Below are 15722 nucleotides of genomic sequence, written 5' to 3' on the forward strand. Positions count from 1 at the left end.
AAACTTTTTCCGTATCGGTCCTAGACGATTTTCGACGTGATATCACTGTAATATAGACGGTTTCTAACAATATATGTCATAACACCAAACTCGCTACAATTATTATTTATCGAGTTATTAGCAAATAATGGACGGATGTGCTACTCCGTCGGACGTTCGACGAAAATTTTTCTAAGTCCCACCGCCAAGAGGAAACTTTTTCCCTATCGGTCCTAGACAATTTTCGACGTGATATCACTGTAATATAGACGGTTTCTAACAATATATATCATAACACCAAACTCGCTACAATTATTATTTATCGAGTTATTAGCAAATAATGGACGGATGTGCTACTCCGTCGGACGTTCGACGAAAATTTTTCTAAGTCCCACCGCCAAGAGGAAACTTTTTCCCTATCGGTCCTAGACGATTTTCGACGTGATATCACTGTAATATAGACGGTTTCTAACAATATATATCATAACACCAAACTCGCTACAATTATTATTTATCGAGTTATTAGCAAATAATGGACGGATGTGCTACTCCGTCGACAAAACTCTGGAAATTTTTCTAAGTCCCACCGCCAAGAGGAAACTTTTTGCCTATCGGTCCTAGACGATTTTCGACGTGATATCACTGTAATATAGACGGTTTCTAACAATATATATCATAACACCAAACTCGCTACAATTATTATTTATCGAGTTATTAGCAAATAATGGACGGATGTGCTACTCCGTCGACAAAACTCTGGAAATTTTTCTAAGTCCCACCGCCAAGAGGAAACTTTTTCCCTATCGGTCCTAGACGATTTTCGACGTGATATCACTGTAATATAGACGGTTTCTAACAATATATATCATAACACCAAACTCGCTACAATTATTATTTATCGAGTTATTAGCAAATAATGGACGGATGTGCTACTCCGTCGACAAAACTCTGGAAATTTTTCTAAGTCCCACCGCCAAGAGGAAACTTTTTCCCTATCGGTCCTAGACGATTTTCGACGTGATATCACTGTAATATAGACGGTTTCTAACAATATATATCATAACACCAAACTCGCTACAATTATTATTTATCGAGTTATTAGCAAATAATGGACGGATGTGCTACTCCGTCGACAAAACTCTGGAAATTTTTCTAAGTCCCACCGCTAAGAGGAAACTTTTTCCGTATCGGTCCTAGACGATTTTCGACGTGATATCACTGTAATATAGACGGTTTCTAACAATATATGTCATAACACCAAACTCGCTACAATTATTATTTATCGAGTTATTAGCAAATAATGGACGGATGTGCTACTCCGTCGGACGTTCGACGAAAATTTTTCTAAGTCCCACCGCCAAGAGGAAACTTTTTCCCTATCGGTCCTAGACGATTTTCGACGTGATATCACTGTAATATAGACGGTTTCTAACAATATATATCATAACACCAAACTCGCTACAATTATTATTTATCGAGTTATTAGCAAATAATGGACGGATGTGCTACTCCGTCGGACGTTCGACGAAAATTTTTCTAAGTCCCACCGCCAAGAGGAAACTTTTTCCCTATCGGTCCTAGACGATTTTCGACGTGATATCACTGTAATATAGACGGTTTCTAACAATATATATCATAACACCAAACTCGCTACAATTATTATTTATCGAGTTATTAGCAAATAATGGACGGATGTGCTACTCCGTCGACAAAACTCTGGAAATTTTTCTAAGTCCCACCGCCAAGAGGAAACTTTTTCCCTATCGGTCCTAGACGATTTTCGACGTGATATCACTGTAATATAGACGGTTTCTAACAATATATATCATAACACCAAACTCGCTACAATTATTATTTATCGAGTTATTAGCAAATAATGGACGGATGTGCTACTCCGTCGACAAAACTCTGGAAATTTTTCTAAGTCCCACCGCCAAGAGGAAACTTTTTCCCTATCGGTCCTAGACGATTTTCGACGTGATATCACTGTAATATAGACGGTTTCTAACAATATATATCATAACACCAAACTCGCTACAATTATTATTTATCGAGTTATTAGCAAATAATGGACGGATGTGCTACTCCGTCGGACGTTCGACGAAAATTTTTCTAAGTCCCACCGCCAAGAGGAAACTTTTTCCCTATCGGTCCTAGACGATTTTCGACGTGATATCACTGTAATATAGACGGTTTCTAACAATATATATCATAACACCAAACTCGCTACAATTATTATTTATCGAGTTATTAGCAAATAATGGACGGATGTGCTACTCCGTCGACAAAACTCTGGAAATTTTTCTAAGTCCCACCGCCAAGAGGAAACTTTTTCCCTATCGGTCCTAGACGATTTTCGACGTGATATCACTGTAATATAGACGGTTTCTAACAATATATATCATAACACCAAACTCGCTACAATTATTATTTATCGAGTTATTAGCAAATAATGGACGGATGTGCTACTCCGTCGACAAAACTCTGGAAATTTTTCTAAGTCCCACCGCCAAGAGGAAACTTTTTCCCTATCGGTCCTAGACGATTTTCGACGTGATATCACTGTAATATAGACGGTTTCTAACAATATATATCATAACACCAAACTCGCTACAATTATTATTTATCGAGTTATTAGCAAATAATGGACGGATGTGCTACTCCGTCGACAAAACTCTGGAAATTTTTCTAAGTCCCACCGCCAAGAGGAAACTTTTTCCCTATCGGTCCTAGACGATTTTCGACGTGATATCACTGTAATATAGACGGTTTCTAACAATATATATCATAACACCAAACTCGCTACAATTATTATTTATCGAGTTATTAGCAAATAATGGACGGATGTGCTACTCCGTCGACAAAACTCTGGAAATTTTTCTAAGTCCCACCGCTAAGAGGAAACTTTTTCCGTATCGGTCCTAGACGATTTTCGACGTGATATCACTGTAATATAGACGGTTTCTAACAATATATATCATAACACCAAACTCGCTACAATTATTATTTATCGAGTTATTAGCAAATAATGGACGGATGTGCTACTCCGTCGACAAAACTCTGGAAATTTTTCTAAGTCCCACCGCTAAGAGGAAACTTTTTCCGTATCGGTCCTAGACGATTTTCGACGTGATATCACTGTAATATAGACGGTTTCTAACAATATGTATCATAACACCAAACTCGCTACAATTATTATTTATCGAGTTATTAGCAAATAATGGACGGATGTGCTACTCCGTCGGACGTTCGACGAAAATTTTTCTAAGTCCCACCGCCAAGAGGAAACTTTTTCCCTATCGGTCCTAGACGATTTTCGACGTGATATCACTGTAATATAGACGGTTTCTAACAATATATATCATAACACCAAACTCGCTACAATTATTATTTATCGAGTTATTAGCAAATAATGGACGGATGTGCTACTCCGTCGACAAAACTCTGGAAATTTTTCTAAGTCCCACCGCTAAGAGGAAACTTTTTCCGTATCGGTCCTAGACGATTTTCGACGTGATATCACTGTAATATAGACGGTTTCTAACAATATATGTCATAACACCAAACTCGCTACAATTATTATTTATCGAGTTATTAGCAAATAATGGACGGATGTGCTACTCCGTCGACAAAACTCTGGAAATTTTTCTAAGTCCCACCGCTAAGAGGAAACTTTTTCCGTATCGGTCCTAGACGATTTTCGACGTGATATCACTGTAATATAGACGGTTTCTAACAATATGTATCATAACACCAAACTCGCTACAATTATTATTTATCGAGTTATTAGCAAATAATGGACGGATGTGCTACTCCGTCGGACGTTCGACGAAAATTTTTCTAAGTCCCACCGCCAAGAGGAAACTTTTTCCCTATCGGTCCTAGACGATTTTCGACGTGATATCACTGTAATATAGACGGTTTCTAACAATATATATCATAACACCAAACTCGCTACAATTATTATTTATCGAGTTATTAGCAAATAATGGACGGATGTACTACTCCGTCGGACGTTCGACGAAAATTTTTCTAAGTCCCACCGCTAAGAGGAAACTTTTTCCGTATCGGTCCTAGACGATTTTCGACGTGATATCACTGTAATATAGACGGTTTCTAACAATATATATCATAACACCAAACTCGCTACAATTATTATTTATCGAGTTATTAGCAAATAATGGACGGATGTGCTACTCCGTCGACAAAACTCTGGAAATTTTTCTAAGTCCCACCGCCAAGAGGAAACTTTTTCCCTATCGGTCCTAGACGATTTTCGACGTGATATCACTGTAATATAGACGGTTTCTAACAATATATATCATAACACCAAACTCGCTACAATTATTATTTATCGAGTTATTAGCAAATAATGGACGGATGTGCTACTCCGTCGACAAAACTCTGGAAATTTTTCTAAGTCCCACCGCCAAGAGGAAACTTTTTCCCTATCGGTCCTAGACGATTTTCGACGTGATATCACTGTAATATAGACGGTTTCTAACAATATATATCATAACACCAAACTCGCTACAATTATTATTTATCGAGTTATTAGCAAATAATGGACGGATGTGCTACTCCGTCGACAAAACTCTGGAAATTTTTCTAAGTCCCACCGCTAAGAGGAAACTTTTTCCGTATCGGTCCTAGACGATTTTCGACGTGATATCACTGTAATATAGACGGTTTCTAACAATATATATCATAACACCAAACTCGCTACAATTATTATTTATCGAGTTATTAGCAAATAATGGACGGATGTGCTACTCCGTCGACAAAACTCTGGAAATTTTTCTAAGTCCCACCGCTAAGAGGAAACTTTTTCCGTATCGGTCCTAGACGATTTTCGACGTGATATCACTGTAATATAGACGGTTTCTAACAATATGTATCATAACACCAAACTCGCTACAATTATTATTTATCGAGTTATTAGCAAATAATGGACGGATGTGCTACTCCGTCGGACGTTCGACGAAAATTTTTCTAAGTCCCACCGCCAAGAGGAAACTTTTTCCCTATCGGTCCTAGACGATTTTCGACGTGATATCACTGTAATATAGACGGTTTCTAACAATATATATCATAACACCAAACTCGCTACAATTATTATTTATCGAGTTATTAGCAAATAATGGACGGATGTGCTACTCCGTCGACAAAACTCTGGAAATTTTTCTAAGTCCCACCGCTAAGAGGAAACTTTTTCCGTATCGGTCCTAGACGATTTTCGACGTGATATCACTGTAATATAGACGGTTTCTAACAATATATGTCATAACACCAAACTCGCTACAATTATTATTTATCGAGTTATTAGCAAATAATGGACGGATGTGCTACTCCGTCGACAAAACTCTGGAAATTTTTCTAAGTCCCACCGCTAAGAGGAAACTTTTTCCGTATCGGTCCTAGACGATTTTCGACGTGATATCACTGTAATATAGACGGTTTCTAACAATATGTATCATAACACCAAACTCGCTACAATTATTATTTATCGAGTTATTAGCAAATAATGGACGGATGTGCTACTCCGTCGGACGTTCGACGAAAATTTTTCTAAGTCCCACCGCCAAGAGGAAACTTTTTCCCTATCGGTCCTAGACGATTTTCGACGTGATATCACTGTAATATAGACGGTTTCTAACAATATATATCATAACACCAAACTCGCTACAATTATTATTTATCGAGTTATTAGCAAATAATGGACGGATGTACTACTCCGTCGGACGTTCGACGAAAATTTTTCTAAGTCCCACCGCTAAGAGGAAACTTTTTCCGTATCGGTCCTAGACGATTTTCGACGTGATATCACTGTAATATAGACGGTTTCTAACAATATATATCATAACACCAAACTCGCTACAATTATTATTTATCGAGTTATTAGCAAATAATGGACGGATGTACTACTCCGTCGGACGTTCGACGAAAATTTTTCTAAGTCCCACCGCTAAGAGGAAACTTTTTCCCTATCGGTCCTAGACGATTTTCGACGTGATATCACTGTAATATAGACGGTTTCTAACAATATATATCATAACACCAAACTCGCTACAATTATTATTTATCGAGTTATTAGCAAATAATGGACGGATGTGCTACTCCGTCGACAAAACTCTGGAAATTTTTCTAAGTCCCACCGCTAAGAGGAAACTTTTTCCGTATCGGTCCTAGACGATTTTCGACGTGATATCACTGTAATATAGACGGTTTCTAACAATATATATCATAACACCAAACTCGCTACAATTATTATTTATCGAGTTATTAGCAAATAATGGACGGATGTACTACTCCGTCGGACGTTCGACGAAAATTTTTCTAAGTCCCACCGCTAAGAGGAAACTTTTTCCCTATCGGTCCTAGACGATTTTCGACGTGATATCACTGTAATATAGACGGTTTCTAACAATATATATCATAACACCAAACTCGCTACAATTATTATTTATCGAGTTATTAGCAAATAATGGACGGATGTGCTACTCCGTCGACAAAACTCTGGAAATTTTTCTAAGTCCCACCGCTAAGAGGAAACTTTTTCCGTATCGGTCCTAGACGATTTTCGACGTGATATCACTGTAATATAGACGGTTTCTAACAATATATATCATAACACCAAACTCGCTACAATTATTATTTATCGAGTTATTAGCAAATAATGGACGGATGTACTACTCCGTCGGACGTTCGACGAAAATTTTTCTAAGTCCCACCGCTAAGAGGAAACTTTTTCCCTATCGGTCCTAGACGATTTTCGACGTGATATCACTGTAATATAGACGGTTTCTAACAATATATATCATAACACCAAACTCGCTACAATTATTATTTATCGAGTTATTAGCAAATAATGGACGGATGTGCTACTCCGTCGACAAAACTCTGGAAATTTTTCTAAGTCCCACCGCCAAGAGGAAACTTTTTCCCTATCGGTCCTAGACGATTTTCGACGTGATATCACTGTAATATAGACGGTTTCTAACAATATATATCATAACACCAAACTCGCTACAATTATTATTTATCGAGTTATTAGCAAATAATGGACGGATGTGCTACTCCGTCGACAAAACTCTGGAAATTTTTCTAAGTCCCACCGCTAAGAGGAAACTTTTTCCGTATCGGTCCTAGACGATTTTCGACGTGATATCACTGTAATATAGACGGTTTCTAACAATATATATCATAACACCAAACTCGCTACAATTATTATTTATCGAGTTATTAGCAAATAATGGACGGATGTGCTACTCCGTCGACAAAACTCTGGAAATTTTTCTAAGTCCCACCGCTAAGAGGAAACTTTTTCCGTATCGGTCCTAGACGATTTTCGACGTGATATCACTGTAATATAGACGGTTTCTAACAATATGTATCATAACACCAAACTCGCTACAATTATTATTTATCGAGTTATTAGCAAATAATGGACGGATGTGCTACTCCGTCGGACGTTCGACGAAAATTTTTCTAAGTCCCACCGCCAAGAGGAAACTTTTTCCCTATCGGTCCTAGACGATTTTCGACGTGATATCACTGTAATATAGACGGTTTCTAACAATATATATCATAACACCAAACTCGCTACAATTATTATTTATCGAGTTATTAGCAAATAATGGACGGATGTGCTACTCCGTCGACAAAACTCTGGAAATTTTTCTAAGTCCCACCGCTAAGAGGAAACTTTTTCCGTATCGGTCCTAGACGATTTTCGACGTGATATCACTGTAATATAGACGGTTTCTAACAATATATGTCATAACACCAAACTCGCTACAATTATTATTTATCGAGTTATTAGCAAATAATGGACGGATGTGCTACTCCGTCGACAAAACTCTGGAAATTTTTCTAAGTCCCACCGCTAAGAGGAAACTTTTTCCGTATCGGTCCTAGACGATTTTCGACGTGATATCACTGTAATATAGACGGTTTCTAACAATATGTATCATAACACCAAACTCGCTACAATTATTATTTATCGAGTTATTAGCAAATAATGGACGGATGTGCTACTCCGTCGGACGTTCGACGAAAATTTTTCTAAGTCCCACCGCCAAGAGGAAACTTTTTCCCTATCGGTCCTAGACGATTTTCGACGTGATATCACTGTAATATAGACGGTTTCTAACAATATATATCATAACACCAAACTCGCTACAATTATTATTTATCGAGTTATTAGCAAATAATGGACGGATGTACTACTCCGTCGGACGTTCGACGAAAATTTTTCTAAGTCCCACCGCTAAGAGGAAACTTTTTCCGTATCGGTCCTAGACGATTTTCGACGTGATATCACTGTAATATAGACGGTTTCTAACAATATATATCATAACACCAAACTCGCTACAATTATTATTTATCGAGTTATTAGCAAATAATGGACGGATGTACTACTCCGTCGGACGTTCGACGAAAATTTTTCTAAGTCCCACCGCTAAGAGGAAACTTTTTCCCTATCGGTCCTAGACGATTTTCGACGTGATATCACTGTAATATAGACGGTTTCTAACAATATATATCATAACACCAAACTCGCTACAATTATTATTTATCGAGTTATTAGCAAATAATGGACGGATGTGCTACTCCGTCGACAAAACTCTGGAAATTTTTCTAAGTCCCACCGCTAAGAGGAAACTTTTTCCGTATCGGTCCTAGACGATTTTCGACGTGATATCACTGTAATATAGACGGTTTCTAACAATATATATCATAACACCAAACTCGCTACAATTATTATTTATCGAGTTATTAGCAAATAATGGACGGATGTACTACTCCGTCGGACGTTCGACGAAAATTTTTCTAAGTCCCACCGCTAAGAGGAAACTTTTTCCCTATCGGTCCTAGACGATTTTCGACGTGATATCACTGTAATATAGACGGTTTCTAACAATATATATCATAACACCAAACTCGCTACAATTATTATTTATCGAGTTATTAGCAAATAATGGACGGATGTGCTACTCCGTCGACAAAACTCTGGAAATTTTTCTAAGTCCCACCGCTAAGAGGAAACTTTTTCCGTATCGGTCCTAGACGATTTTCGACGTGATATCACTGTAATATAGACGGTTTCTAACAATATATATCATAACACCAAACTCGCTACAATTATTATTTATCGAGTTATTAGCAAATAATGGACGGATGTACTACTCCGTCGGACGTTCGACGAAAATTTTTCTAAGTCCCACCGCTAAGAGGAAACTTTTTCCCTATCGGTCCTAGACGATTTTCGACGTGATATCACTGTAATATAGACGGTTTCTAACAATATATATCATAACACCAAACTCGCTACAATTATTATTTATCGAGTTATTAGCAAATAATGGACGGATGTGCTACTCCGTCGACAAAACTCTGGAAATTTTTCTAAGTCCCACCGCCAAGAGGAAACTTTTTCCCTATCGGTCCTAGACGATTTTCGACGTGATATCACTGTAATATAGACGGTTTCTAACAATATATATCATAACACCAAACTCGCTACAATTATTATTTATCGAGTTATTAGCAAATAATGGACGGATGTGCTACTCCGTCGACAAAACTCTGGAAATTTTTCTAAGTCCCACCGCCAAGAGGAAACTTTTTCCCTATCGGTCCTAGACGATTTTCGACGTGATATCACTGTAATATAGACGGTTTCTAACAATATATATCATAACACCAAACTCGCTACAATTATTATTTATCGAGTTATTAGCAAATAATGGACGGATGTGCTACTCCGTCGGACGTTCGACGAAAATTTTTCTAAGTCCCACCGCCAAGAGGAAACTTTTTCCCTATCGGTCCTAGACGATTTTCGACGTGATATCACTGTAATATAGACGGTTTCTAACAATATATATCATAACACCAAACTCGCTACAATTATTATTTATCGAGTTATTAGCAAATAATGGACGGATGTGCTACTCCGTCGACAAAACTCTGGAAATTTTTCCAAGTCCCACCGCCAAGAGGAAACTTTTTCCCTATCGGTCCTAGACGATTTTCGACGTGATATCACTGTAATATAGACGGTTTCTAACAATATATATCATAACACCAAACTCGCTACAATTATTATTTATCGAGTTATTAGCAAATAATGGACGGATGTGCTACTCCGTCGGACGTTCGACGAAAATTTTTCTAAGTCCCACCGCCAAGAGGAAACTTTTTCCCTATCGGTCCTAGACGATTTTCGACGTGATATCACTGTAATATAGACGGTTTCTAACAATATATATCATAACACCAAACTCGCTACAATTATTATTTATCGAGTTATTAGCAAATAATGGACGGATGTGCTACTCCGTCGACAAAACTCTGGAAATTTTTCTAAGTCCCACCGCCAAGAGGAAACTTTTTCCCTATCGGTCCTAGACGATTTTCGACGTGATATCACTGTAATATAGACGGTTTCTAACAATATATATCATAACACCAAACTCGCTACAATTATTATTTATCGAGTTATTAGCAAATAATGGACGGATGTACTACTCCGTCGGACGTTCGACGAAAATTTTTCTAAGTCCCACCGCTAAGAGGAAACTTTTTCCCTATCGGTCCTAGACGATTTTCGACGTGATATCACTGTAATATAGACGGTTTCTAACAATATATATCATAACACCAAACTCGCTACAATTATTATTTATCGAGTTATTAGCAAATAATGGACGGATGTGCTACTCCGTCGACAAAACTCTGGAAATTTTTCTAAGTCCCACCGCTAAGAGGAAACTTTTTCCGTATCGGTCCTAGACGATTTTCGACGTGATATCACTGTAATATAGACGGTTTCTAACAATATATATCATAACACCAAACTCGCTACAATTATTATTTATCGAGTTATTAGCAAATAATGGACGGATGTGCTACTCCGTCGACAAAACTCTGGAAATTTTTCTAAGTCCCACCGCTAAGAGGAAACTTTTTCCGTATCGGTCCTAGACGATTTTCGACGTGATATCACTGTAATATAGACGGTTTCTAACAATATGTATCATAACACCAAACTCGCTACAATTATTATTTATCGAGTTATTAGCAAATAATGGACGGATGTACTACTCCGTCGGACGTTCGACGAAAATTTTTCTAAGTCCCACCGCTAAGAGGAAACTTTTTCCGTATCGGTCCTAGACGATTTTCGACGTGATATCACTGTAATATAGACGGTTTCTAACAATATGTATCATAACACCAAACTCGCTACAATTATTATTTATCGAGTTATTAGCAAATAATGGACGGATGTGCTACTCCGTCGGACGTTCGACGAAAATTTTTCTAAGTCCCACCGCCAAGAGGAAACTTTTTCCCTATCGGTCCTAGACGATTTTCGACGTGATATCACTGTAATATAGACGGTTTCTAACAATATATATCATAACACCAAACTCGCTACAATTATTATTTATCGAGTTATTAGCAAATAATGGACGGATGTGCTACTCCGTCGACAAAACTCTGGAAATTTTTCTAAGTCCCACCGCCAAGAGGAAACTTTTTCCCTATCGGTCCTAGACGATTTTCGACGTGATATCACTGTAATATAGACGGTTTCTAACAATATATATCATAACACCAAACTCGCTACAATTATTATTTATCGAGTTATTAGCAAATAATGGACGGATGTGCTACTCCGTCGACAAAACTCTGGAAATTTTTCTAAGTCCCACCGCTAAGAGGAAACTTTTTCCGTATCGGTCCTAGACGATTTTCGACGTGATATCACTGTAATATAGACGGTTTCTAACAATATGTATCATAACACCAAACTCGCTACAATTATTATTTATCGAGTTATTAGCAAATAATGGACGGATGTGCTACTCCGTCGACAAAACTCTGGAAATTTTTCTAAGTCCCACCGCCAAGAGGAAACTTTTTCCCTATCGGTCCTAGACGATTTTCGACGTGATATCACTGTAATATAGACGGTTTCTAACAATATGTATCATAACACCAAACTCGCTACAATTATTATTTATCGAGTTATTAGCAAATAATGGACGGATGTGCTACTCCGTCGGACGTTCGACGAAAATTTTTCTAAGTCCCACCGCCAAGAGGAAACTTTTTCCCTATCGGTCCTAGACGATTTTCGACGTGATATCACTGTAATATAGACGGTTTCTAACAATATATATCATAACACCAAACTCGCTACAATTATTATTTATCGAGTTATTAGCAAATAATGGACGGATGTGCTACTCCGTCGACAAAACTCTGGAAATTTTTCTAAGTCCCACCGCCAAGAGGAAACTTTTTCCCTATCGGTCCTAGACGATTTTCGACGTGATATCACTGTAATATAGACGGTTTCTAACAATATATATCATAACACCAAACTCGCTACAATTATTATTTATCGAGTTATTAGCAAATAATGGACGGATGTGCTACTCCGTCGACAAAACTCTGGAAATTTTTCTAAGTCCCACCGCTAAGAGGAAACTTTTTCCGTATCGGTCCTAGACGATTTTCGACGTGATATCACTGTAATATAGACGGTTTCTAACAATATGTATCATAACACCAAACTCGCTACAATTATTATTTATCGAGTTATTAGCAAATAATGGACGGATGTGCTACTCCGTCGACAAAACTCTGGAAATTTTTCTAAGTCCCACCGCCAAGAGGAAACTTTTTCCCTATCGGTCCTAGACGATTTTCGACGTGATATCACTGTAATATAGACGGTTTCTAACAATATATATCATAACACCAAACTCGCTACAATTATTATTTATCGAGTTATTAGCAAATAATGGACGGATGTGCTACTCCGTCGGACGTTCGACGAAAATTTTTCTAAGTCCCACCGCCAAGAGGAAACTTTTTCCCTATCGGTCCTAGACGATTTTCGACGTGATATCACTGTAATATAGACGGTTTCTAACAATATATATCATAACACCAAACTCGCTACAATTATTATTTATCGAGTTATTAGCAAATAATGGACGGATGTGCTACTCCGTCGACAAAACTCTGGAAATTTTTCTAAGTCCCACCGCTAAGAGGAAACTTTTTCCGTATCGGTCCTAGACGATTTTCGACGTGATATCACTGTAATATAGACGGTTTCTAACAATATATGTCATAACACCAAACTCGCTACAATTATTATTTATCGAGTTATTAGCAAATAATGGACGGATGTGCTACTCCGTCGACAAAACTCTGGAAATTTTTCTAAGTCCCACCGCTAAGAGGAAACTTTTTCCGTATCGGTCCTAGACGATTTTCGACGTGATATCACTGTAATATAGACGGTTTCTAACAATATATATCATAACACCAAACTCGCTACAATTATTATTTATCGAGTTATTAGCAAATAATGGACGGATGTGCTACTCCGTCGACAAAACTCTGGAAATTTTTCTAAGTCCCACCGCCAAGAGGAAACTTTTTCCCTATCGGTCCTAGACGATTTTCGACGTGATATCACTGTAATATAGACGGTTTCTAACAATATATATCATAACACCAAACTCGCTACAATTATTATTTATCGAGTTATTAGCAAATAATGGACGGATGTGCTACTCCGTCGACAAAACTCTGGAAATTTTTCTAAGTCCCACCGCTAAGAGGAAACTTTTTCCGTATCGGTCCTAGACGATTTTCGACGTGATATCACTGTAATATAGACGGTTTCTAACAATATGTATCATAACACCAAACTCGCTACAATTATTATTTATCGAGTTATTAGCAAATAATGGACGGATGTGCTACTCCGTCGGACGTTCGACGAAAATTTTTCTAAGTCCCACCGCCAAGAGGAAACTTTTTCCCTATCGGTCCTAGACGATTTTCGACGTGATATCACTGTAATATAGACGGTTTCTAACAATATATATCATAACACCAAACTCGCTACAATTATTATTTATCGAGTTATTAGCAAATAATGGACGGATGTACTACTCCGTCGGACGTTCGACGAAAATTTTTCTAAGTCCCACCGCTAAGAGGAAACTTTTTCCGTATCGGTCCTAGACGATTTTCGACGTGATATCACTGTAATATAGACGGTTTCTAACAATATATATCATAACACCAAACTCGCTACAATTATTATTTATCGAGTTATTAGCAAATAATGGACGGATGTACTACTCCGTCGGACGTTCGACGAAAATTTTTCTAAGTCCCACCGCCAAGAGGAAACTTTTTCCCTATCGGTCCTAGACGATTTTCGACGTGATATCACTGTAATATAGACGGTTTCTAACAATATATATCATAACACCAAACTCGCTACAATTATTATTTATCGAGTTATTAGCAAATAATGGACGGATGTGCTACTCCGTCGACAAAACTCTGGAAATTTTTCTAAGTCCCACCGCCAAGAGGAAACTTTTTCCCTATCGGTCCTAGACGATTTTCGACGTGATATCACTGTAATATAGACGGTTTCTAACAATATATATCATAACACCAAACTCGCTACAATTATTATTTATCGAGTTATTAGCAAATAATGGACGGATGTGCTACTCCGTCGACAAAACTCTGGAAATTTTTCTAAGTCCCACCGCCAAGAGGAAACTTTTTCCCTATCGGTCCTAGACGATTTTCGACGTGATATCACTGTAATATAGACGGTTTCTAACAATATATATCATAACACCAAACTCGCTACAATTATTATTTATCGAGTTATTAGCAAATAATGGACGGATGTACTACTCCGTCGGACGTTCGACGAAAATTTTTCTAAGTCCCACCGCTAAGAGGAAACTTTTTCCGTATCGGTCCTAGACGATTTTCGACGTGATATCACTGTAATATAGACGGTTTCTAACAATATATATCATAACACCAAACTCGCTACAATTATTATTTATCGAGTTATTAGCAAATAATGGACTTGAGTAGGGTGACACCCGGCCGTACTACATTCTGTTCTACAAATTGCACGGGTAAACGGCGGTTGGAAATGATGCTCCGTATTGTTAGTTAGTGTATCCCCGAAGGTCTATCCTAGACGATTTTCGACGTGATATCACTGTAATATAGACGGTTTCTAACAATATATATCATAACACCAAACTCGCTACAATTATTATTTATCGAGTTATTAGCAAATAATGGACTTGAGTAGGGTGACACCCGGCCGTACTACATTCTGTTCTACAAATTGCACGGGTAAACGGCGGTTGGAAATGATGCTCCGTATTGTTAGTTAGTGTATCCCCGAAGGTCTATGCGTACCGCAGCGTTGGATTGACGAGATTCCTTCTGTCTCTATCTTTTTTTTTCTCTACGATAGCATGTATCGCGATGACAAACGACTAGGAAGCGTGTTTACCGAGTTATTAGCGATCCGAGTGACACCCGGCCGTACTACATTCTGTTCTACAAATTGCACGGGTAAACGGCGGTTGGAAATGATGCTCCGTATTGTTAGTTAGTGTATCCCCGAAGGTCTATGCGTACCGCAGCGTTGGATTGACGAGATTCCTTCTGTCCCTATCTTTTTTTTTCTCTACGATAGCATGTATCGCGATGACAAACGACTAGGAAGCGTGTTTACCGAGTTATTAGCGATCCGAGTGACACCCGATCGTACTACATTCTGTTCTACCAGGTTCACGGGTACCAGCGGCGTAGTGTTTTGAAAAAAAAAAATAAAAAAAATAATAAAAGGATCAGTATACTTCAAAGTACCAGCG

This window comes from Halictus rubicundus, unplaced genomic scaffold, assembly GCF_050948215.1.
Source record: "Halictus rubicundus isolate RS-2024b unplaced genomic scaffold, iyHalRubi1_principal scaffold0516, whole genome shotgun sequence".
NCBI classification, from domain to species: domain Eukaryota; kingdom Metazoa; phylum Arthropoda; class Insecta; order Hymenoptera; family Halictidae; genus Halictus; species Halictus rubicundus.